Raw genomic sequence first — 25,462 nt, forward strand, 5'->3', positions numbered from 1 at the left:
TGCTATATATAGTTATTGTTATTTATACTTATGTTTAAATTGTTATGTGATATTTAATGTAAAGTGAAATGGAACAGCAGTAAAAATATTTGGAATTTCCTGTATTACCAGGACCATCTGTATTGCAGCCCTACACATACACCTGCTGCCACAGGAATAGTTAAATAACAGTTGTGTATTTTCTATTCATTATTCACTTGTGTGTGTTAAGTGTCATGCAACACCTCTTAGTGTGTTTGCATGGTGCCCAACATACTTGATAGAATGTATCAATTTCAAAATTTTCTATTGTCTGCTTCCTCTCTGCAGGCATACCTCTCAACTGTACAGATTTTCACAGAATGTTCAGATTTTTGCCTTATATTTTTGGTCTCCTCCTCATACAATTTGTGTTTTTTCTGGCAAATCATTAAAGATTGAAGCCACTAAATAATACCAAATAATGACAGAAATTTGACTTTTAGACTTTATATCCTTCAAAAAATACATAATAATGCAAAACCTGTTATTCTAGCAACTTTCTAAGTTTATAGAAGCAGTATTTAAATTCTGGCCCTATTTTTGGGCCTTTGTCCCCCATTCTTTCTGGCTTTGTCCAGATTTCTTGCACTGAGCGGTTGAGAGGTATGTCTGAAGGTGTTCTACACCTGCAGACGGTGGGGAAGATTGCTAACTGCCGAGCAACGTCGCTTAGCAGGTTTGCTCAATTGAAAGCAAAAGGTGCAACAATGTATCCTTCTTTAACTGAAGAAAGTCTCCATCCTGTCTGCAGGTGTCTTGCATGCTTCTTGTGTGGGCTGTTAGTTCAGGTTTGGGTGATGGTAATTGTTGAACAAATGAGACAAGCAAAGCTAAATTTGTTGTAGCCTTGTGAGCAGTGTTTATTAGGTTTCATCTTTAAAAGAGTAAGGTAGGACTCGAACTATGATCTACAGATAGTATATGCTGCATGGATCAACATGTTTAGCAGATATGCTACACACACAGGTGACTCACAGGTGTAGTTTATGTATTGATTATCATAGAAGTACATTACATGACATTTATTTGATTTATCCATTTCCTGTGCTTGCTCTAAGCTGAGCACCTTGCAACTGTGAGTATTAAAGAAAAGAAATCTATAAAATAAACAACACAACAAAATATATGTTAGTACACATGAAAGATTTTTACACAAGTCTGGATTTGAACTCTCTAACCAATGAACTTTCAAAAGACAGAATCTCTCTTTGCTACAGAAACAGCTTTGCAGCAGAGAATGAAAATCATTGTGCATACAAGCAAGTCCAAAATTATCCACAGTATTAACAAGAGATATGGCACTTGCACACTTGTGAGTTTTTTGTACATGTATTAATTTCAGATGTAGTGCAATGAGTGATCACACAATCATGTATGACTATTGATTACAGAAATGCAGCTCTGTCTTATCTCTGTATGGTGTTCAGTCTTCTCTTATCTGAGCAGTAATGTGATACATGCAGTCTGTAAGCCATTTTGTATCATTGTCCTTAACATGTGTGAGAATATTAAATGGCAATAATATACAGTTTTCAACAAATACAGGGGAGGTTGGATGAAACTGAACAGAAACTGTGAACTGTGTGCTGCTTACTTAACATTTAAAGCATTGATACAATTACTTCTACACTTTGTAAGTCTAACCTTGCTGGCACACCCACTGGAGAAAAGGGAGTCTGAATTGCTGTTGGTTTTCCTTCTCCCTACCAGTAATTATTCACAGTTGCAATCCATTAGCAACAAGCACTGAGTGGGTGACTGCACTATATTTACATCTGCGACACAGAGCACAAGAATTAGGAGTAAGCAATTCTAATATGTTCACACCTCAATTGTATCTTCATCATGCTTGCAGGCCTGAATACTATAAAAAGGTGACCATGTAGCTAGGAAACTTGAAGGTGAGGAGACTTGTTTATGTGGATAACATGGAAAAAGATTACTATTACTTTGGCTTTAGTTGCACAGAAGACTTCTGATCTTGATATGATTACATTTTTTCAGTTATATACTGGATATGCTCACATATCACTTGGAAAAAATATTTTTATTTATATATGCATTAGCAAATGCTGCTTTAATCTGCATGCACTTCTTAAAAGTTTACTGATGGTATTGGCATTTTTTGTCAGGGCATTTTACTTTTTCAGATGCACTGCTTTTAACTTTTATCACAAGTGTTAATGTTGCAACTGTTTCTCTTTACACTCTTCTATTGTTAGCTCACTGAAATGTAAATGCCCTATATTGTTAATGACACAGGGGTGTTAGCCTCTTTGGATGGCCCATACACACTTCTAGGGGAGTGCTGGCCACAGGTAGAGATGATTGATGATTGACAATTGCATAAAAATTAATATGTGGTAAATGTGTACACATGATTTTGGTACAGTTTGTTTAATAGCACTTATAACATTTCACTGATGTTTTATTCCTTTGTTTGGTACACAAGTGTCATTTGCCTATTGTTTTGTGGGTAGGGAGCCAAGTTCAATGTCTGTGTTGCCACAACCCAAATGTTTTTACAGAGCTTTGCTTTGCTATTGTTACTCCTTATTTTGGATCAAACCTTTGTTTGTGTGTGACTGGGATATGTTACAACCACATAACCCTTTTTTATATTTGGATAACTTGAAAGTTTTTTGTTTTTCCAGTTGGTAATATTGAAAACCTAATAATATGTGTTATATCTAAGCAGGACTTTTATTTATAAGTGATATTTATGTATAGTATCTTTCTTTTATGTTTTATATCACCTAAGACTATGTTACTCAAGTGTCCCAATCCTCCCAAAAAAACCTTCAGTGACTTCAAAAATGATGTGATCATTCAAGAATTTTGGCAACATGGTGCCTTTCTGCTTAAGAGAGGGCATAGGGATACATTGGGAAGAATGAACAGATAGTGAATGACGCTGTGACAATAGGAGGTACTGCCAGCACAGCTAGCTGGAATTTTGTAAATAATGATATGTAATTTGTGAATATCAAACTGATTTATATAAGATGCTGGTGTTACAAACATATTAGAACTGTGTGTCATGTGTATATCAAACTGATTTGTACAGTCGTTTGTATTGAAAAGGTATTTGTAAAGTGCTTGTGTTTGAAATGTATCCATATTGTGCCCTACTGCAGAGCAAAGACATGTACATGCACTATTGTAACTGTTTAAATGTATATGTTTTAAATAGAGGAAACCTGGAAGGTTAACCTCAGTCCAGCAACATTTAAAATATATCTGAAATTAAATCACTTTACCAGCTAGGGCATAAAAATGCTTTCTCACAGATTTCAATGTAGCCAGAGACACAAAGTATGTACTAGGAAGCTTTCTGCATTGTCTTTGGGGTGAACTAATTACTGCTCTAAAAGCATGGAGGTATGGAATTGTTTTATAACTTCTAGCACCTGCCACAGATCTGAGCAAAAGCCCTGTGTGTGCCTTTTTACAGGTAGGTGCTAAAACTTGCCAGCTTCAGGCAATGGGGTATTATGTGGGAACTAGATGTAAGATGGCCAGAAGTTATATCATTCTGCAAGCTATCTCATAGGCATTTTTTTAGATATTATTTTGAGAAGTCTCTCAGTGAGACAGAACATTCTGTATTCTGTCTTGGGCCTGACAACAAGAAGGACCATTCATCACATCATCTGCCTTGCTCTATTAAGGAGGGAATAGTGATTCTCTTATATTCAGTCAGGAATATAGTGAAGATTAGTTTAGATATTGGTTTTCTTTATTTGTATGATCCTGTCCTTCAATATTATTTTAAATATTTCCTGTGATTTGAACTCTGATATCACTTTGAATATATACTTATATTTTCTTGTTATTGTATTATTTATTATTAAATATATTTAAACATTTAATTGGGGCTGTTCTTTGTAGAGATATTTAAGTTTTGAGAGTATTTGCACATTTATTTGGTGACACTGTGTGGGCCACTCCTAATAGCCTTGCTCTTGGTCAAACTACCATTTGTATAAATATTAATTTCACTCAGCAAAATTGGACATCCTTTGTTAAGGGACTTAAAGTAGCTGGAGAGGAGTTCTGGTGGCAGTGATAACTACCTTATACTCTGGGCAAGAGGGGCCATAGCTAGTAAACTTGTGCCAGCCTTTCCCAGGGGTGTGTGTGTGTGTGTGTGTGTGTGTGTGTGTGTGTGTGTGTGTGTGTGTGTGTGTGTGTGTGTGTGTGTGTGTGTGTGTGTGTGTGTGTGTGTGTGTGTGTGTGTGCAAATCAAATCTCAGACTGTGTGTGTGTCAGCTACTTTGGCAGGGACACGAAGCACTGGTTGGACAGAGAGGGTGCTGGAGGACTTGGCTTGGAACCCTGGCTAATGACTGAACTCTATAGCTGTACCAGTGGGAAGTCTTACTGGGGGTCTGGAGGAGACAGACATAGAGACATCCACCCCGGATTTACTGCATTCCCTGTGTGCTGTTAAGGAATATTGTTCTTGATTGTGCTTGATGCAGAGAGCTGCATCTGGAGATACTGTGTGTGTACCTGTCATCCCCCCAGTGAACATCCCCCACTGGTGCCAGTGGTGAGGATTGAGGCTCCTTGATTACTGGTCCAGAGGTGGAGGATCATCACATATTGGTTGGCAGTGGTGAGATATCCACATCACATATTGGTTGGCAGTGGGGGGATAGCCACATCACAGACACAAATGCTGTTGGGGACACAGCAGGATATATGATCAAGTGCATCATAAGGCCACTGACATGATTTCATCAGCCCAGAGGAGAGCAGCTACAATGGCTTGTGGATAGCTGTGATACCAGGGGGCCCTGCTACAGACTCACCACTAACACCAAATGAAGACTTTCTGTCCACTGTCAGGGATCCAGAGAGCTCATTTGAATGTGCACAGCAGTATGTGATTGGTGTTGGTGCTGCTATTTCAGGGAGGATAAGTATGTCCTGGGAATAGCTTCCAGCTAGGCTTGCCTATGTCAATTTTTAAATATTTTGTGTAAGGTAAAAAACAGAAAGCAATACTTAAGTTGGTTTAATATTTTTTTTTTGCAGGGGGGGACTAGTTATAGATTGATACAGTTAACAACACATTCTGGTTCATTACACATGGGCTTGGGGTGGAAGTGTCATCCAAGTGTCAGTTAAATGTATTGTTAATGGATGTATAAAGGCCAACATTTCCCCCCTATGTTATTGTTATTGTAATGATGGTCTCCTTGCATTTTGCTTAACTTCTTCCAGGACCATCCTCCCTAGCAAGTGTAGTCATCTGCACATGGCAAGCCAAAAATTTTTATTTCACTACTGATGAGAATTTCACAGAAATACTCATTTATCCGTATGTGTGAGGTGAGTGTTAGGACTGTGCATGTACTGTTGTACTGTATGTGATAGTGGCACTAGTGTTAGTTTGTTAGCATATATTGAACTGTAGTGGTGTAGCTATTAATTTCTTTCCTGTGTTTGTTGCTTATTATCACAGGTGATCCTGACAGTGGAAGTGTAGAACTCTTCCCACCTGATGTCAGAGTATCAGCAGACTCTGATGATGACAGTGAGCAAACAGAGGCACAATTGAGGGGTTGAAACTGACACTGAGGTTGACATTTGGCCATCTCCTGTAAATCCATCAGATACAGCCAGTAGGCCTAAGCAAACCCATTCCAGTGAGCCCTCCAACATTGGACAGGTGAAGAGTGAGACACTTAATCAGTGTAATGTGGTTACTATGGCATCAGTGTCTTTTGACTCTGGCCATAGCCAAAGTGTGGGCAAGGTGCCACACAGGAGGGTTGTTAGGGTTGCTTGTAAGGAGGCCTGCTGTCCATCCTCCACGTGATCTTGGGGTGTCTTTCTTTACCACTCAACATACATTTAGGGCCGTCATGAAGGCACAGGCACATTTCAATAGGGCCTCCGAGGAAATGCTTAGGGTTGTAGATGGGGCACAGGCTGACATACATGAGTGCCTCCACTGTGTTGCTGATTCAATGGCTCAGATGAATGAAACATTGGAATGGGGGGTGTCTGTGATGGAACATCTGCTGGGAGGGGGATGGCATCCATGTGGATGTAGTTCAGCCACATCATCTGAAGTTAGCCAGTGTGGCCATACCCAATCACGCTCCCATAGTGGCAGTACTTTCAATTCTCCATCAGTGATTGAGGTGTCCACACCCAGATGTGGTAAGCCATGAAGATGTGATCCTGGATATACTCGCGAGAATAGCTCATCCACCAGACATCAGTCACACTCAGGTAGCAACAGTGCATCTGACCATGGACGTGGACATGCCAGTGTAACTCCTGGCAGAACCAGTTCTCAGAGGTAGGGATGATGACGATGAACTGTCTCCTCTACCATGCACAGTTCACACCTATCAGACATAACAGGATGTAGAGCTATCAGAGAGCTTGGCTGTATTCTTCCAGACACTCACACATCAATTTCACTTTGAGTGGCCATACAGACAGACAGACACACACACACACACACACACACACACACACACACACACACACACACACACACACACACACACACACACACACAACAGTTACATGGGTCAGTCATGAGCCTTACAGCTCATTCTGTCTCCCTAGCCATTTGATACTTTATCTGGTCTGCCAGTTTCTCTTTCTTACTCTCACACACATGCTACCTTTTGTGTCCACCTAGTTCTACTGCCCCCCAACACCCTGTGCAAATGATGAAAACTGTACCATATCCTCATTTTTTTATCTTTTAGATTCAGAGATACATAACTAATTTGTTTGATCCTCAGAGTGCATAGCTGACTTAGTGCTTAGTATATCTGTGTTTGTGATGCTGATTTGCAAATTGTACTCCTTTCTTACAGGTTTTTGAAATGAGTACATCCCTCCCAACCTGCTAGACTAACATAGCTGAACCAAACCATAAATAAAAATGTGACACACAACAATGGAGAGAGTTTTTAAATATTGTGTGTCTTACAAATTTAGACAGTGACAGAGTAACACATTTTGCATTGTTATTTATGTTTTTTTTTCTGAGGAATATGAAGTCTTAAACTGAAATGTGTCTCATTATTTTCTAACTTTACTCTTTAATAATTTCCAGAACAAAAGTATGATGTGAAACTGTGGACATTCTGTGAAAATTTATAACCGTTAGACATATGAATGTCTGAATCTTTGATACATGAGGCCTATTAGTTGTTAGAGAACATAAGTCACCCAACTTAGACTTACTTACATTAGCAATTAACAGTTATGCAATGATATGCTATTCCTTTGTATTCACAGACGATGTTTGTTTTCTATGACAGGTTCAACATTAACCTTGGAAATCCGGCATTTGGAAGTGTTTTAATTTGGGGCTGACTTTGTCTGATGCTAGCAGGAGACAGCCATTACATGGGTAAGCAAAGGTTGTGAGCATTGCCTGGCATCAGTTTTGCTGCATGTATGTGCATAGGATGAAAGTTTTTGCCCCTTGGGTGGTGAGCATGTGTGCTATCTGTTGTCTCTTGGTAAATGCAAGGGCATATTGTACATCCTATTTCTGCCTACTACTACTACAGCAGCTGCTGGTTTCCCCTCTGACTCCTTAACTGTGTGTGCCTGCAGTGATCTTGCCAGGGTGGGGGATGTGTGCCCTTTCCCCTTGCTGTTGCTGCTGAAGCTGTTTTCTAAGGATAATGTGTAGCATGGCACAAACAGTGAATATTTCAGCACATGTACAGGGATTGTACTGCAGGGCTCCCCCAGATGTATCTAGACACTGGAACTGTGACTTCAGCAGCCCAAACACATGCTCCATGATATTTCTTGTTGGAGTGTGTGCCTCATTATAGCGTTCTTCAGTTGTTATGTGTGCATTTCTAATGGGTGTCATCAACCACAGTTCCAGTGCATAACCTGCATCCCCCAGTAAAAGACCCTGTGGGATATCACTCCCTAGTAAACATCTGAGACAGTTGACAGTTGTGCCAGATATGTGAGTCATGATAACTGCCTGGGTTGCCAGCACATACATTCAGGATGATTCCCTTAGCATTACACATATCCTGGCAGTTAATGAAGTGGTAGCCCTTTCTATTTATGTAGACCCTTCCCTGTTCCCTGGGTGGTGCTTTGATTTCTACATGTCTACAGTCTATGGCTCTCAGGACTTCAGGGTAGTGTGCTACAGGGTAGAACTGCTGCATAGTTCTGGCTCTATCATCAGGTATATCAGGAACTGATGGAGGATCCTGGATGCTGATGCCTGTGACACCTCCAGCATGTCCCCTGTTAGTCTCTGGAAGATTCCTGTAATTAAAATTCTAAGTGTTAAACATACCTTAGTCTCCACTGGGATTGGTTCCCCTCAGTTTGCACAACAGAGGTTGCAGAGTTCCTGTAGTGCTCTACAATTTCCACCTTATGCAGATTGTGAAAAGGTAAACCTTCTTGGTCATGGTCTATTAGCAGCAGCAGCAGCATGGACGTGCACATACACATGAAAAAGAGCAACAGCAGCCCCTAACATTCTTTCTGTGTAGTCTAGCTTACATGGCTGTATTCCAACACGTTTTGGAATTCACAGGGAAACCAGCACTGTTTAGATGGTTGCTTTATTGCTTAGTGAATAGCTCCTCCATATTGGATTGGTTGATTAGTATACACTTCAGCTGTTTATTCTGTAATTAGCATGCCATGATATTTATCATGTTTGTGTGGCTCTACACGCCATGTAGAGCCACTTACTGAATATAAAACTATGTGTTATTGTGTGAGCATTGAGCCATGATGCACACATGGTTTTAGTGTCCCCTGTAGGATTTATTGGATCTGCACTACTAATTTTACCCAGTATCTTGCCTTTACCTAGAATGATGCCGTGATACCAAGACAACTTAATTGGCTTCAACAATTGGCTAAGCAGGTATCATTCTAAGAGGATCTAGTATGTGTCAGCCTAGGATGAAATGGCAAATAAGACTTCCAGTTTTGCCAGAGATACTTTACACCTCTCATACTAAGGTTTCTGCATACTGGCTAAAGCTTTTGCTGTCCCCATAGTGCCTTTTTTAGGCAAAGACACCTGTTGGATGTTCCCACATAGCAAACTCAAACTCCAGTTTAGACAGCTTCATGGTGTTACTAAGCAGTACCAGAAGTCTAAATAAAAAGATGTCTGCACTTGAGGCCTTCCTGCATTTCAAACAAAGTCATACTTGTGCAGTTACTAAGACATGATTTCAGTGCAGTAACAGCATTCCTTCTATACCAGTGTTTAACGCCCAGCATTCCTTCAGGCCCTTGAGTAACTATGGGGGGAGTATTTGTATATGTCAGAAATACTATCACCTCATGTCAAAATACCCATGACCCTAATTTGAAGATCCCTGGAGCTCCAAATCCCCATGAACAAATCCAACTATTACTTCATGCTTGCTACAGATCCCCTTCAATATCCCCAGAGATCATGTAACTTACCTTAGCATAATAATTGCGGGGTTAAATATCAAGCCAAACACCTGCATGCTAGGAGATTTTAATTACTCAAGCATTAATTGGCACATTTACATCTCAAAAAATGAATATGCTCAACATTTCCAGGGCTTTGTTAATGCCAATGCACTAGAATAAATTGCAAAAGTACTTACTAGAAGCTCTAATATCCTTGGCCGTGTCCTTATCAACCTAGCCTCTGCCTGTAGTCTACCTCACATTTCCTCATCTCTAGTTAAATCTGACCACAAATCAGCCACCTTCTCTGTCAGGCCTAGTGGTACCACCCAATACAAATGAAACAAGTGCAAACCTACTTCAGCTTATAGAAGACCTATGCCAAATTCCAAACAATCCCCTGAAAATGGGCAAACTGAGAGAGCTGCCACATTCACCTTTGTTTTCTTCCAAAACCTAAACAGCTGCATAGAAAAGTCAGTGCCTGTCTTCCCTAAATATAATGGTAAATTCAGGCATAAGCCTCTCTCGTGGAACCCGTGTATTAATAAACTGTACAACAAAAACAGGAAAATGATGAAATGTTTTAAAAAATCTCTGTCATATCTCAAAACCCCACAGAAAAATGTCAAGTGAGGAACTGAAGAGTACTATTAGAAAATATAAAGCACAATGCAAGCTTAAGGTTGCTACACATACCAAAGGAAAGTAGCAATGGATTGTGTCATAGCAGAACTCTTTTATGCAGCCACAGGCAATTTAATTGGTCTAGATCTCAATCAGTTTGGTTTTGTAAAGGGCAGGTCCTGTGTTCTAAACCTAGTAAGCTTCTTTGAAAAGGTTATAGAGGCTGGGAACAGTGGTCCATCAGCGTATACTGCTTATTTTGATCTGGCCAAGGTCTTGGACACTATTCCGCATAATAAAATTGTTAAAAAAATGAACAAACTTAATTCCTTGTTTTACCTGCTGGATTGTAAATTAGATGTCCAACAGATCCCAGGTTGTGAAAGTTGCATGTACTCTCTCTGAATGTAAAATAGTAACTAGAGGGGTTCCAAAGGGATCAGTGCTGGGCCCTTTTCTGTTTGTAATTTGTTTTGCAGATATCTAGTCTGATATAAGTGTGGTTAATTTAGTCTGCTGATAACTGCAAGCTGGACATTGTTATCCACTCATCTACTGATAGTAAACACCTCCTGGAATGGCTGAAATATGCACATACCTAGCATACTGAAAACAATCTCAAGTCCAATACAAAAATATGCAGGGTAGCAGCATTCATTCCCTGCACCTTTTCCATACTTGCGGAGCATCTTTTGTTGTTAGCAGCATTCATTAAACAAGCTGTTCCCATATCGTATGTTTTAAATGATACTCCTCTTCAGGCAAACACTGTCATAAGTGACATGAGTACATAGGTGGACAATTCTCTCTCTTTCTCATTTGATCATCATCACTATGTTTCTACTATAGATCATTCGATCAGATCCAGTAAGTTTCCAAGGAAAAGTCTTCAAGATTCAAAGACGTCATCCTGTTACTGTATTTCTCCCTTATCAGGCTCATTATTGAATACAATGCCCCCTTTGACATATATAAATCAAAGCATATTGTTCAACCAGTAAAGCCCCAAAGCTACCTTTCCAAGAAAATCGAAGTCCTTAAATCTTTCAGCTATCCTCATTGTACTCAGTAGCCTACAGGCTGCACTGAGGTGAGCTATGTCCTGCTTTTCATGCGTTGAAAGACCCAATCCTATTTGAACTTATTTTTCATTATAAAACCAATGGCTCTTCAAACACCCACAGGAACCTAAATCTACGCCAGCAAATAAACACAAGTCGCTAGGAAGATAGGTTCCCAACTCAATATATTCCCAGCCTATGGAATAAGTTACCACCACAGGTCAAACAGAGTACTTCTATAACTACCTTTAAGGCAAGGCTTGATTATTGGATGGGTCAAATGGAGACCTGGTCAATTTGGGAGGTAAGCACTATTAAGTGTTCGAAAGGTAGGCATGAACTTTTAAGTCTGTATATTTAAAGGTGTATATGGGTAGGTATTTCATGGTACTCATGACTGCTTGCCAAGCATTGCTCCTGTGTTACTATGTTTCTTGATTGGTGTAGTGGAGTAATACAAAGGAATATAATAGGTTTGATTTCTGAGAGGCATAATATGAGTCACCATCTGGTTCAGTAGAGCCAATGACTCCTTTTGAGTGACCATATTTGTGTGTCTGCTAAGTAAATAATATGTATGTTATTCTGGTGACATCCTGATCATCTAATGTATATATAGACAGACATAGATAGATAGATGGATAGATAGATAGATATGCAGACTGAGAGAGAGAGAGATAGAGTAGTCAGCTAACATATACATATATAGACGTATCTATAGATATAGATATATGCAGAGAGAGTATTATCCACTTTGGATATTAATGCATGGATATCTTCTGTTTTGTGTTGGATTCTTTTTAACTGCCATTTCTGCAGCACTAAGTTAGAACTTATAGTCCAGGACAGACAATTTCATTTCCACTGTGTCTGAGTGATGGAATAAACTTCTTTTCATCATAAGACAAAGCCCGTCCCTCAGTCTCTTCAAAAAGAATTTGGATAAATGGATGGGAGTGTTGCCCATATCCCTTAATGACAGAGGCAGTCTATAAAATAACTCAGGGCTCCAACACCCAAATACAAACTACCCTGATACTACCCCATCCCATATCTGGGGAATTAGGATATACTATTGTCATATCCTGGGTATTATTGGCTAGGCTTGTAAAGGCTCTTGTGCCATTAGCCTAGTAATCACCTTTGAACCTATGAAGCACCATTTGAATCACTAGGTGGGTGAATTGAGAGCTTTTTCATTTCTTTATCTGAGACAAACGACTTTTTTGTTTCTTTATCTGGGACACATGCCTCTTTCATTTCTTTATCTCAGACACACGACTTTTTCATTTCTTTATCTGGGGCACATGACTCTGCCCCCTATCCCATGACAGATTCCTGCTCAGCTTTCCAAGACACATAAAGAAGACGAAATCAAATAGAAAAACAAAGAAAAAATTGGTAAAGAATTACACCCCTCAACTACCCAACATTTCAATAATTTAAAGTATATTGCTGTGTAAATTTATTCTTTTGAAGATGTAAAGTGCTTACTTTAAGGTTTGTGACCCAGTAGAACTTTCTCAAAAGGCATTAGCCATATGCATATCTTCCTATGTGAACTCCATACATGGCCAGACTTTACCTACAAATATAACGTGTGGTCCTAATTTAATTTCAGACAGTATATGGGAAGACCAGAGTCGGTGAAGTAACAATTAAAACTGAGTGATGGATGGTCTTTGTTTGGTAGAATAGAAGCAACCTTTTTTACCTCTACTTGAATCCAGTGGTGAATTATAGGTACACAGTTTCTTACTGGAGGGCTTGTGGGAAGTGGGACCCCTAAACTTGATCTGATGTATAGCATTCTTCATTAATAATTGCTTTATGTAGCAGGATTCTTGCAAGGTTCCATGTGCTGGTTGAGGCCATACACTGTTACATCTACTCATTTAATTACTTTAAACCCATATTTGGAAACCCAAACCTGTAAACACCTTGCACAGGTAATTCTTCCACATGTTCCTACTTGCACAACACTTATACATAACTGGGTTCCATGAGGATTCTTTCAGAGGTGTATTGAGTCTAAACTTTTCAGGAATTTGTTAATGATGCTAATACAATGACTACTCATCTTGGATGATAGCTCAAGGAAGAGCTACACTGGAAAGATTGACAACTTTTGGATGAAGCCCTGTAAGAAATTCTGGTGAGTAGGAACTGTGTTTCCCTACACGACTGTGAAGACTGATTTTTCTACTCACCATTTGTCACAAATTATATACTGAAAATAACAAGCCAAAAAACATTAAAACATTAAAAACACAAAACATTTTCTGCAGGGGCGGGAAGCCACCCACACCCCCAAAATTATCTATATATATATATATATATATATATATATATATATATATATATATATATATATATCAATTCCGTGGCCTTACCACAGAGGATAAAAGGGGAAAAAACCCTGAAAAGTGCACAGCTGGCTCACACATTACAATACACAGAAATGAAACTCACTGAAATGCAGAATCTTCCTAATGAAGACGTGCAACAAAAGAATCGGTGACAACTCATAGGTATGCCCTCTCCGAGGATGTGAGAGAAGATCGGAGTGTAGAGAGAATGTTTGCTTTGTCCTGTCATGTCACTGTAAGCATAGACTACAACTTTTTCTATTTGTTTCTTTGTTCTGTATGTCACTTTTGGGGGTGAATTGCACACAGAAATCTTAGCATCATATGATGTATATTGCAAATAGTATTTATTTTATTTATTTATTTATTTTACATTTGTTGACCGGGATAGTTCGACTGGATGCATGTCCATTTTCAGCGAAGGCCCGGGGAGAAAAGCTCCAAGGGTAAGCAGATACAGCATTACATAATACCAGCATTACATATTACAAACAGACTATTTACAGAGATTACATAAGTAAGCAAGTTAAACAAGTTCCACAGGTTACAGTTAGTCCTGAGCACAAGTCAGGATTAAATTAAATTACACAGTAAACTGGTTAACAGATTTTTACACATTTGAGTTAGCCAGGCTTGATACATTGACATAGCCAGTTAAGTGACAAATGTTGTTTGAGTCTAGTTTTAAATTGACCTAAGGTGGATAGTAAGGTAATATCAGCTGGAAGAGAGTTCCAGGATCTACTTACAGAGTTTGCAAAGAGAGAATCACCAGCTGTGTTATTAATTTTGCTAGTCTGAATTAGTAGTTTGTTAGAGGATATAGATATCCTGGTATATAATATCTGAAAACAATATGATGGTATGCAACATCCCAGTTAGAGATGCACTGATACATGTTAAGGCCTTGTCTGCAGCATGATTCTGAATATTAAAACAATTAAAGAATAATGAGAAAGGTGTGTCACAGCCACAGATGTATAGTACAGTTACACTATAAGGTGTGTCACAGCCACAGATGTATAGTACATTTACACTACAAGGTGTGTCACAGCCACAGATGTATAGTACATTTACACTATAAGGTGTGTCACAGCCACAGATGTATAGTACAGTTACACTATAAGGTGTGTCACAGCCACAGATGTATAGTACATTTACACTATAAGGTGTGTCACACTCACAGATGTATAGTACAGTTACACTATAAGGTCTGTCACAGTCATAGATGTATAGTACATTTACACTATAAGGTGTGTCACAGCCACAGATGTATAGTACAGTTACACTATAAGGTCTGTCACAGTCACAGATGTATAGTACAGTTACACTATAAGGTGTGTCACAGTCACAGATGTATAGTACATTTACACTATAAGGTGTGTCACAGCCACAGATGTATAGTACAGTTACACTATAAGGTGTGTCACAGCCACAGATGTATAGTACATTTACACTACAAGGTGTGTCACAGCCACAGATGTTTAGTACATTTACACTATAAGGTGTGTCACACTCACAGATGTATAGTACAGTTACACTATAAGGTCTGTCACAGTCATAGATGTATAGTACATTTACACTATAAGGTGTGTCACACTCACAGATGTATAGTACAGTTACACTATAAGGTCTGTCACAGCCACAGATGTATAGTACAGTTACACTATAAGGTGTGTCACAGCCACAGATGTATAGTACATTTACACTATAAGGTGTGTCACACTCACAGATGTATAGTACAGTTACACTATAAGGAGTGTCACAGCCACAGATGTATAGTACAGTTACACTATAAGGTGTGTCACAGCCACAGATGTATAGTACATTTACACTATAAGGTGTGTCACACTCACAGATGTATAGTACAGTTACACTATAAGGTCTGTCACAGTCATAGATGTATAGTACATTTACACTATAAGGTTTGTCACACTCACAGATGTATAGTACATTTACACTATAAGGTGTGTCACACACAGATGTATAGTACAGTTACACTATAAGGTGTGTCACACTCACAGATGTATAGTACATTTACACTATAAGGTGTGTCACAGCCACAGATGTATAGTACAGTTACACTATAAGGTCTGTCACAGTCACAGATGTATAGTACAGTTACACTATAAGGTCTGTCACAGCCACAGATGTATAGTACATTTACACTATAAGGTGTGTCACAGCCACAGATGTATAGTACAGTCACACTATAAGGTCTGTCACAGTCATAGATGTATAGTACAGTAAACCAAGCTGGAAAAGACAAACTAGTAACTTCAAAATGGAAAAGAGACACACTGAGGCACAATAAGCTTATTGTGCCTCAGTGTGTCTCTTAGATGTATAGTACATTTACACTATAAGGTCTGTCACAGTCACAGATGTATAGTACATTTACACTATAAGGTGTGTCACACTCACAGATGTATAGTACATTTACACTATAAGGTCTGTCACAGTCACCGATGTATAGTACAGTTACACTATAAGGTGTGTCACAGTCATAGATGTATAGTACATTTACACTATAAGGTGTGTCACACTCACAGATGTATAGTACATTTACACTATAAGGTCTGTCACAGTCACAGATGTATAGTACATTTACACTATAAGGTCTGTCACAGTCGCAGATGTATAGTACATTTACACTATAAGGTCTGTCACAGTCACAGATGTGTAGTACATTTACACTATAAGGTGTATCACACTCACAGATGTATAGTACATTTACACTATAAGGTCTGTCACAGTCACAGATGTATAGTACATTTACACTATAAGGTGTGTCACATTCACAGATGTATAGTACATTTACACTATAAGGTGTGTCACACTCACAGATGTATAGTACATTTACACTATAAGGTCTGTCACAGTCATAGATGTATAGTACATTTACACTATAAGGTCTGTCACAGTCACCGATGTATAGTACAGTTACACTATAAGGTGTGTCACAGTCATAGATGTATAGTACATTTACACTATAAGGTCTGTCACAGTCACAGATGTATAGTACATTTACACTATAAGGTCTGTCACAGTCACAGATGTATAGTACATTTACACTATAAGGTGTGTCACACTCACAGATGTATAGTACATTTACACTATAAGGTCTGTCACAGTCACAGATGTATAGTACATTTACACTATAAGGTCTGTCACAGTCACAGATGTATAGTACATTTACACTATAAGGTGTGTCACACTCACAGATGTATAGTACATTTACACTATAAGGTGTGTCACACTCACAGATGTATAGTACATTTACACTATAAGGTCTGTCACAGTCATAGATGTATAGTACATTTACACTATAAGGTCTGTCACACTCACAGATGTATAGTACAGTTACACTATAAGGTGTGTCACAGTCATAGATGTATAGCACATTTACACTATAAGGTCTGTCACAGTCATAGATGTATAGTACATTTACACTATAAGGTCTGTCACACTCACAGATGTATAGTACATTTACACTATAAGGTGTGTCACACTCACAGATGTATAGTACATTTACACTATAAGGTCTGTCACAGTCACAGATGTATAGTACATTTACACTATAAGGTCTGTCACAGTCATAGATGTATAGTACATTTACACTATAAGGTCTGTCACAGTCATAGATGTATAGTACATTTACACTATAAGGTCTGTCACAGTCATAGATGTATAGTACATTTACACTATAAGGTGTGTCACACTCACAGATGTATAGTACATTTACACTATAAGGTGTGTCACAGTCACAGATGTATAGTACATTTACACGATAAGGTGTGTCACACTCACAGATGTATAGTGCATTTACACTATAAGGTCTGTCACAGTCACAGATGTATAGTACATTTACACTATAAGGTGTGTCACACTCACAGATGTATAGTACATTTACACTATAACGTGTGTCACACTCACAGATGTATAGTACATTTACACTACAAAGTCTGTCACAGTCACAGATGTATAGTACATTTACACTATAAGGTGTTTCACAGCCACAGATGTATAGTACAGTTACACTATAAGGTGTGTCACAGTCATAGATGTATAGTACATTTACACTACAAGGTCTGTCACAGTCACAAATGTATAGTACAGTTACACTATAAGGTGTGTCACAGTCATAGATGTATAGTACAGTTACACTATAAGGTGTGTCACAGTCATAGATGTATAGTACAGTTACACTATAAGGTGTGTCACAGTCACAGATGTATAGTACATTTACACTATAAGGTGTGTCACACTCACAGATGTATAGTAGATTTACACTATAAGGTGTGTCACACTCACAGATGTATAGTACAGTTACACTATAAGGTGTGTCACACTCACAGATGTATAGCACAGTTACACTATAAGGTGTGTCACACTCACAGATGTATAGTACATTTACACTATAAGGTGTGTCACAGCCACAGATGTATAGTACAGTTACACTATAAGGTGTGTCACAGATCTATAGTACATTTACACTATAAGGTGTGTCACACTCACAGATGTATAGTACAGTTACACTATAAGGTGTGTCACAGTCATAGATGTATAGTACATTTACACTATAAGGTGTGTCACAGTCATAGATGTATAGTACATTTACACTATAAGGTGTGTCACAGTCACAGATGTATAGTACATTTACACTATAAGGTGTGTCACACTCACAGATGTATAGTACATTTACACTATAAGGTGTGTCACAGCCACAGATGTATAGTACAGTTACACTATAAGGTCTGTCACAGTCACAGATGTATAGTACAGTTACACTATAAGGTGTGTCACAGCCACAGATGTATAGTACATTTACACTATAAGGTGTGTCACAGCCACAGATGTATAGTACAGTCACACTATAAGGTCTGTCACAGTCATAGATGTATAGTACATTTACACTATAAGGTGAGTCACAGCCACAGATGTATAGTACATTTACACTATAAGGTGTGTCACAGCCACAGATGTATAGTACAGTCACACTATAAGGTCTGTCACAGTCATAGATGTATAGTACATTTACACTCAAAGGTGTGTCACACTCACAGATGTATAGTACATTTACACTATAAGGTCTGTCACAGCCACAGATGTATAGTACATTTACACTATAAGGTGTGTCACAGTCACAGATGTATAGTACATTTACACTATAAGGTGTGTCACACTCACACATGTATAGTACATTTACACTATAAGGTCTGTCACAGCCACAGATGTATAGTACATTTACACTATAAGGTGTGTCACACTCACAGATGTATAGTACATTTACACTATAAGGTGTGTCACAGTCACAGATGTATAGTACAGTTACACTATAAGGTGTGTCACAGCCACAGATGTATAGTACAGTTACACTATAAGGTGTGTCACAGCCACAGATGTATAGTACATTTACACTATAAGGTGTGTCACACTCACAGATGTATAGTACATTTACACTATAAGGTGTGTCACACACAGATGTATAGTACAGTTACACTATAAGGTGTGTCACACTCACAGATGTATAGTACATTTACACTATAAGGTGTGTCACACTCACAGATGTATAGTACATTTACACTATAAGGTGTGTCACAGCCACAGATGTATAGTACAGTTACACTATAAGGTCTGTCACAGTCACAGATGTATAGTACAGTTACACTATAAGGTGTGTCACAGTCATAGATGTATAGTACATTTACACTATAAGGTCTGTCACAGTCACAGATGTATAGTACATTTACACTATAAGGTCTGTCACAGTCACAGATGTATAGTACATTTACACTATAAGGTCTGTCACAGTCACAGATGTATAGTACATTTACACTATAAGGTCTGTCACACTCACAGATGTATAGTACATTTACACTATAAGGTCTGTCACACTCACAGATGTATAGTACATTTACACTATAAGGTCTGTCACAGTCACAGATGTATAGTACATTTACACTATAAGGTCTGTCACAGTCATAGATGTATACTACATTTACACTATAAGGTCTGTCACAGTCATAGATGTATAGTACATTTACACTATAAGGTCTGTCACAGTCACAGATGTATAGTACATTTACACTATAAGGTTTGTCACACTCACAGATGTATAGTACATTTACACTATAAGGTCTGTCACAGTCACAGATGTATAGTACATTTACACTATAAGGTGTGTCACACTCACAGATGTATAGTACATTTACACTATAAGGTCTGTCACAGTCACAGATGTATAGTACATTTACACTATAAGGTGTGTCACACTCACAGATGTATAGTACATTTACACTATAAGGTGTGTCACACTCACAGATGTATAGTACATTTACACTATAAGGTCTGTCACACTCACAGATGTAGAGTACATTTACACTATAAGGTTTGTCACAGTTGCGGATGTATAGTACATTTACACTATAAGGTGTATCACAGTCACAGATGTATAGTACATTTACACTATAAGGTCTGTCACACTCACAGATGTATAGTACATTTACACTATAAGGTCTGTCACAGTCACAGATGTATAGTACATTTACACTATAAGGTCTGTCACAGTCACAGATGTATAGTACATTTACACTATAAGGTGTGTCACACTCACAGATGTATAGTACATTTACACTATAAGGTCTGTCACACTCACAGATGTATAGTACATTTACACTATAAGGTGTGTCACACTCACAGATGTATAGTACATTTACACTATAAGGTGTGTCACACTCACAGATGTATAGTACATTTACACTATAAGGTCTGTCACAGTCACAGATGTATAGTACATTTACACTATAAGGTCTGTCACACTCACAGATGTATAGTACATTTACACTATAAGGTTTGTCACACTCACAGATGTATAGTACATTTACACTATAAGGTCTGTCACAGTCACAGATGTATAGTACATTTACACTATAAGGTCTGTCACAGCCACAGATGTATAGTACATTTACACTATAAGGTGTGTCACACTCACAGATGTATAGTACATTTACACTATAAGGTCTGTCACACTCACAGATGTATAGTACATTTACACTATAAGGTTTGTCACACTCACAGATGTATAGTACATTTACACTATAAGGTCTGTCACAGCCACAGATGTATAGTACATTTACACTATAAGGTGTGTCACAGTCACAGATGTATAGTACATTTACACTATAAGGTGTGTCACAGTCACAGATGTATAGTACAGTTACACTATAAGGAGTGTCACACCCACAGAGGTATAGTACATTTACACTATAAGGTGTGTCACAGTCACAGATGTATAGTACATTTACACTATAAGGTTTGTCACACTCACAGATGTATAGTACATTTACACTATAAGGTCTGTCACAGTCACAGATGTATAGTACATTTACACTATAAGGTGTGTCACACTCACAGATGTATAGTACATTTACACTATAAGGTGTGTCACACACAGATGTATAGTACAGTTACACTATAAGGTGTGTCACACTCACAGATGTATAGTACATTTACACTATAAGGTGTGTCACACTCACAGATGTATAGTACATTTACACTATAAGGTGTGTCACAGCCACAGATGTATAGTACAGTTACACTATAAGGTCTGTCACAGTCACAGATGTATAGTACAGTTACACTATAAGGTGTGTCACAGTCATAGATGTATAGTACATTTACACTACAAGGTCTGTCACAGTCACAGATGTATAGTACAGTTACACTATAAGGTGTGTCACAGTCATAGATGTATAGTACAGTTACACTATAAGGTGTGTCACACTCACAGATGTATAGTACATTTACACTATAAGGTGTGTCACACTCACAGATGTATAGTACATTTACACTATAAGGTGTGTCACAGCCACAGATGTATAGTACAGTTACACTATAAGGTCTGTCACAGTCACAGATGTATAGTACAGTTACACTATAAGGTGTGTCACAGTCATAGATGTATAGTACATTTACACTACAAGGTCTGTCACAGTCACAGATGTATAGTACAGTTACACTATAAGGTGTGTCACAGTCATAGATGTATAGTACAGTTACACTATAAGGTCTGTCACAGTCACAGATGTATAGTACATTTACACTATAAGGTGTGTCACAGTCACAGATGTATAGTACATTTACACTATAAGGTGTGTCACAGTCACAGATGTATAGTACATTTACACTATAAGGTCTGTCACAGTCACCGATGTATAGTACAATTACACTATAAGGTGTGTCACAGTCATAGATGTATAGTACATTTACACTATAAGGTCTGTCACAGTCACAGATGTATAGTACATTTACACTATAAGGTGTGTCACAGTCATAGATGTATAGTACATTTACACTATAAGGTCTGTCACAGTCACAGATGTATAGTACATTTACACTCCAAGGTCTGTCACAGTCACAGATGTATAGTACATTTACACTATAAGGTCTGTCACAGTCACAGATGTATAGTACATTTACACTATAAGGTTTGTCACACTCACAGATGTATAGTACATTTACACTATAAGGTCTGTCACAGTCACAGATGTATAGTACATTTACACTATAAGGTCTGTCACAGTCATAGATGTATAGTACATTTACACTATAAGGTGTGTCACACTCACAGATGTATAGTACATTTACACTATAAGGTCTGTCACAGTCACAGATGTATAGTACATTTACACTATAAGGTCTGTCACAGTCACAGATGTATAGTACATTTACACTATAAGGTCTGTCACAGTCACAGATGTATAGTACATTTACACTATAAGGTGTGTCACACTCACAGATGTATAGTACATTTACACTATAAGGTCTGTCACAGTCACCGATGTATAGTACAGTTACACTATAAGGTGTGTCACCGTCATAGATGTATAGTACATTTACACTATAAGGTGTGTCACAGTCACAGATGTATAGTACATTTACACTATAAGGTGTGTCACAGTCACAGATGTATAGTACATTTACACGATAAGGTGTGTCACACTCACAGATGTATAGTGCATTTACACTATAAGGTCTGTCACAGTCACAGATGTATAGTACAGTTACACTATAAGGTGTGTCACACTCACAGATGTATAGTACATTTACACTATAAGGTGTGTCACAGCCACAGATGTATAGTACAGTTACACTATAAGGTCTGTCACAGTCACAGATGTATAGTACAGTTACACTATAAGGTGTGTCACAGCCACAGATGTATAGTACATTTACACTATAAGGTGTGTCACAGCCACAGATGTATAGTACAGTCACACTATAAGGTCTGTCACAGTCATAGATGTATAGTACATTTACACTATAAGGTGTGTCACAGCCACAGATGTATAGTACATTTACACTATAAGGTGTGTCACAGCCACAGATGTATAGTACATTTACACTATAAGGTCTGTCACAGCCACAGATGTATAGTACATTTACACTCAAAGGTGTGTCACACTCACAGATGTATAGTACATTTACACTATAAGGTCTGTCACAGCCACAGATGTATAGTACATTTACACTATAAGGTGTGTCACAGTCACAGATGTATAGTACATTTACACTATAAGGTGTGTCACAGTCACAGATGTATAGTACAGTTACACTATAAGGTGTGTCACAGCCACAGATGTATAGTACAGTTACACTATAAGGTGTGTCACAGCCACAGATGTATAGTAAATTTACACTATAAGGTGTGTCACACTCACAGATGTATAGTACAGTTACACTATAAGGTCTGTCACAGTCATAGATGTATAGTACATTTACACTATAAGGTGTGTCACACTCACAGATGTATAGTACATTTACACTATAAGGTGTGTCACACACAGATGTATAGTACAGTTACACTATAAGGTGTGTCACACTCACAGATGTATAGTACATTTACACTATAAGGTGTGTCACACTCACAGATGTATAGTACATTTACACTATAAGGTGTGTCACAGCCACAGATGTATAGTACATTTACAATATATGGTCTGTCACAATCACAGATGTATAGTACATTTACACTACAAGGTCTGCAACACTCATAGATGTATAGTACATTTACACTATAAAGTCTGTCACAGTCATAGATGTATAGTACATTTACACTATAAGGTGTGTCACAGTCACAGATGTATAGTACATTTACACTATAAGGTGTGTCACACTCACAGATGTATAGTACATTTACACTATAAGGTCTGTCACACTCAGAGATGTATAGTACATTTACACTATAAGGTATGTCACAGCCACAGATGTATAGTACAGTTACACTATAAGGTCTGTCACAGTCACAGATGTATAGTACATTTACACTATAAGGTGTGTCACAGTCACAGATGTATAGTACATTTACACTATAAGGTCTGTCACAGTCACAGATGTATAGTACATTTACACTATAAGGTCTGTCACAGTCATAGATGTATAGTACATTTACACTATAAGGTCTGTCACAGTCACAGATGTATAGTACATTTACACTATAAGGTCTGTCACAGTCACAGATGTATAGTACATTTACACTATAAGGTGTGTCACAGTCACAGATGTATAGTACATTTACACTATAAGGTCTGTCACAGTCACTGATGTATAGTACATTTACACTATAAGGTGTGTCACAGTCAAAGATGTATAGTACATTTACACTATAAGGTCTGTCACAGTCACCGATGTATAGAACAATTACACTATAAGGTGTGTCACAGTCACAGATGTATAGTACATTTACACTATAAGGTCTGTCACAGTCACAGATGTATAGTACATTTACACTATAAGGTCTGTCACAGTCACAGATGTATAGTACATTTACACTATAAGGTCTGTCACAGTCACAGATGTATAGTACATTTACACTATAAGGTTTGTCACACTCACAGATGTATAGTACATTTACACTATAAGGTCTGTCACAGTCACAGATGTATAGTACATTTACACTATAAGGTGTGTCACAGTCACAGATGTATAGTACATTTACACTATAAGGTCTGTCACACTCACAGATGTATAGTACATTTACACTATAAGGTCTGTCACAGTCACAGATGTATAGTACATTTACACTATAAGGTCTGTCACAGTCACAGATGTATAGTACATTTACACTATAAGGTCTGTCACAGTCACAGATGTATAGTACATTTACACTATAAGGTTTGTCACACTCACAGATGTATAGTACATTTACACTATAAGGTCTGTCACAGTCACAGATGTATAGTACATTTACACTATAAGGTGTGTCACACTCACAGATGTATAGTACATTTACACTATAAGGTGTATCACAGTCACAGATGTATAGTACATTTACACTATAAGGTCTGTCACAGTCACAGATGTATAGTACATTTACACTATAAGGTCTGTCACAGTCACAGATGTATAGTACATTTACACTATAAGGTCTGTCACAGTCACAGATGTATAGTACATTTACACTATAAGGTCTGTCACAGTCACAGATGTATAGTACATTTACACTATAAGGTCTGTCACAGTCACAGATGTATAGTACATTTACACTATAAGGTGTGTCACAGTCACAGATGTATAGTACATTTACACTATAAGGTCTGTCACAGTCACAGATGTATAGTACATTTACACTATAAGGTCTGTCACACTCACAGATGTATAGTACATTTACACTATAAGGTCTGTCACACTCACAGATGTATAGTACATTTACACTATAAGGTCTGTCACAGTCACAGATGTATAGTACATTTACACTATAAGGTCTGTCACACTCACAGATGTATAGTACATTTACACTATAAGGTCTGTCACACTCACAGATGTATAGCACATTTACACTATAAGGTCTGTCACACTCACAGATGTATAGTACATTTACACTATAAGGTCTGTCACACTCACAGATGTATAGTACATTTACACTATAAGGTCTGTCACACTCACAGATGTATA

This window comes from Protopterus annectens, chromosome 17.part0, assembly GCF_019279795.1.
Source record: "Protopterus annectens isolate FY-2018-M chromosome 17.part0, PAN1.0, whole genome shotgun sequence".
Lineage (NCBI taxonomy): Eukaryota > Metazoa > Chordata > Ceratodontiformes > Protopteridae > Protopterus > Protopterus annectens.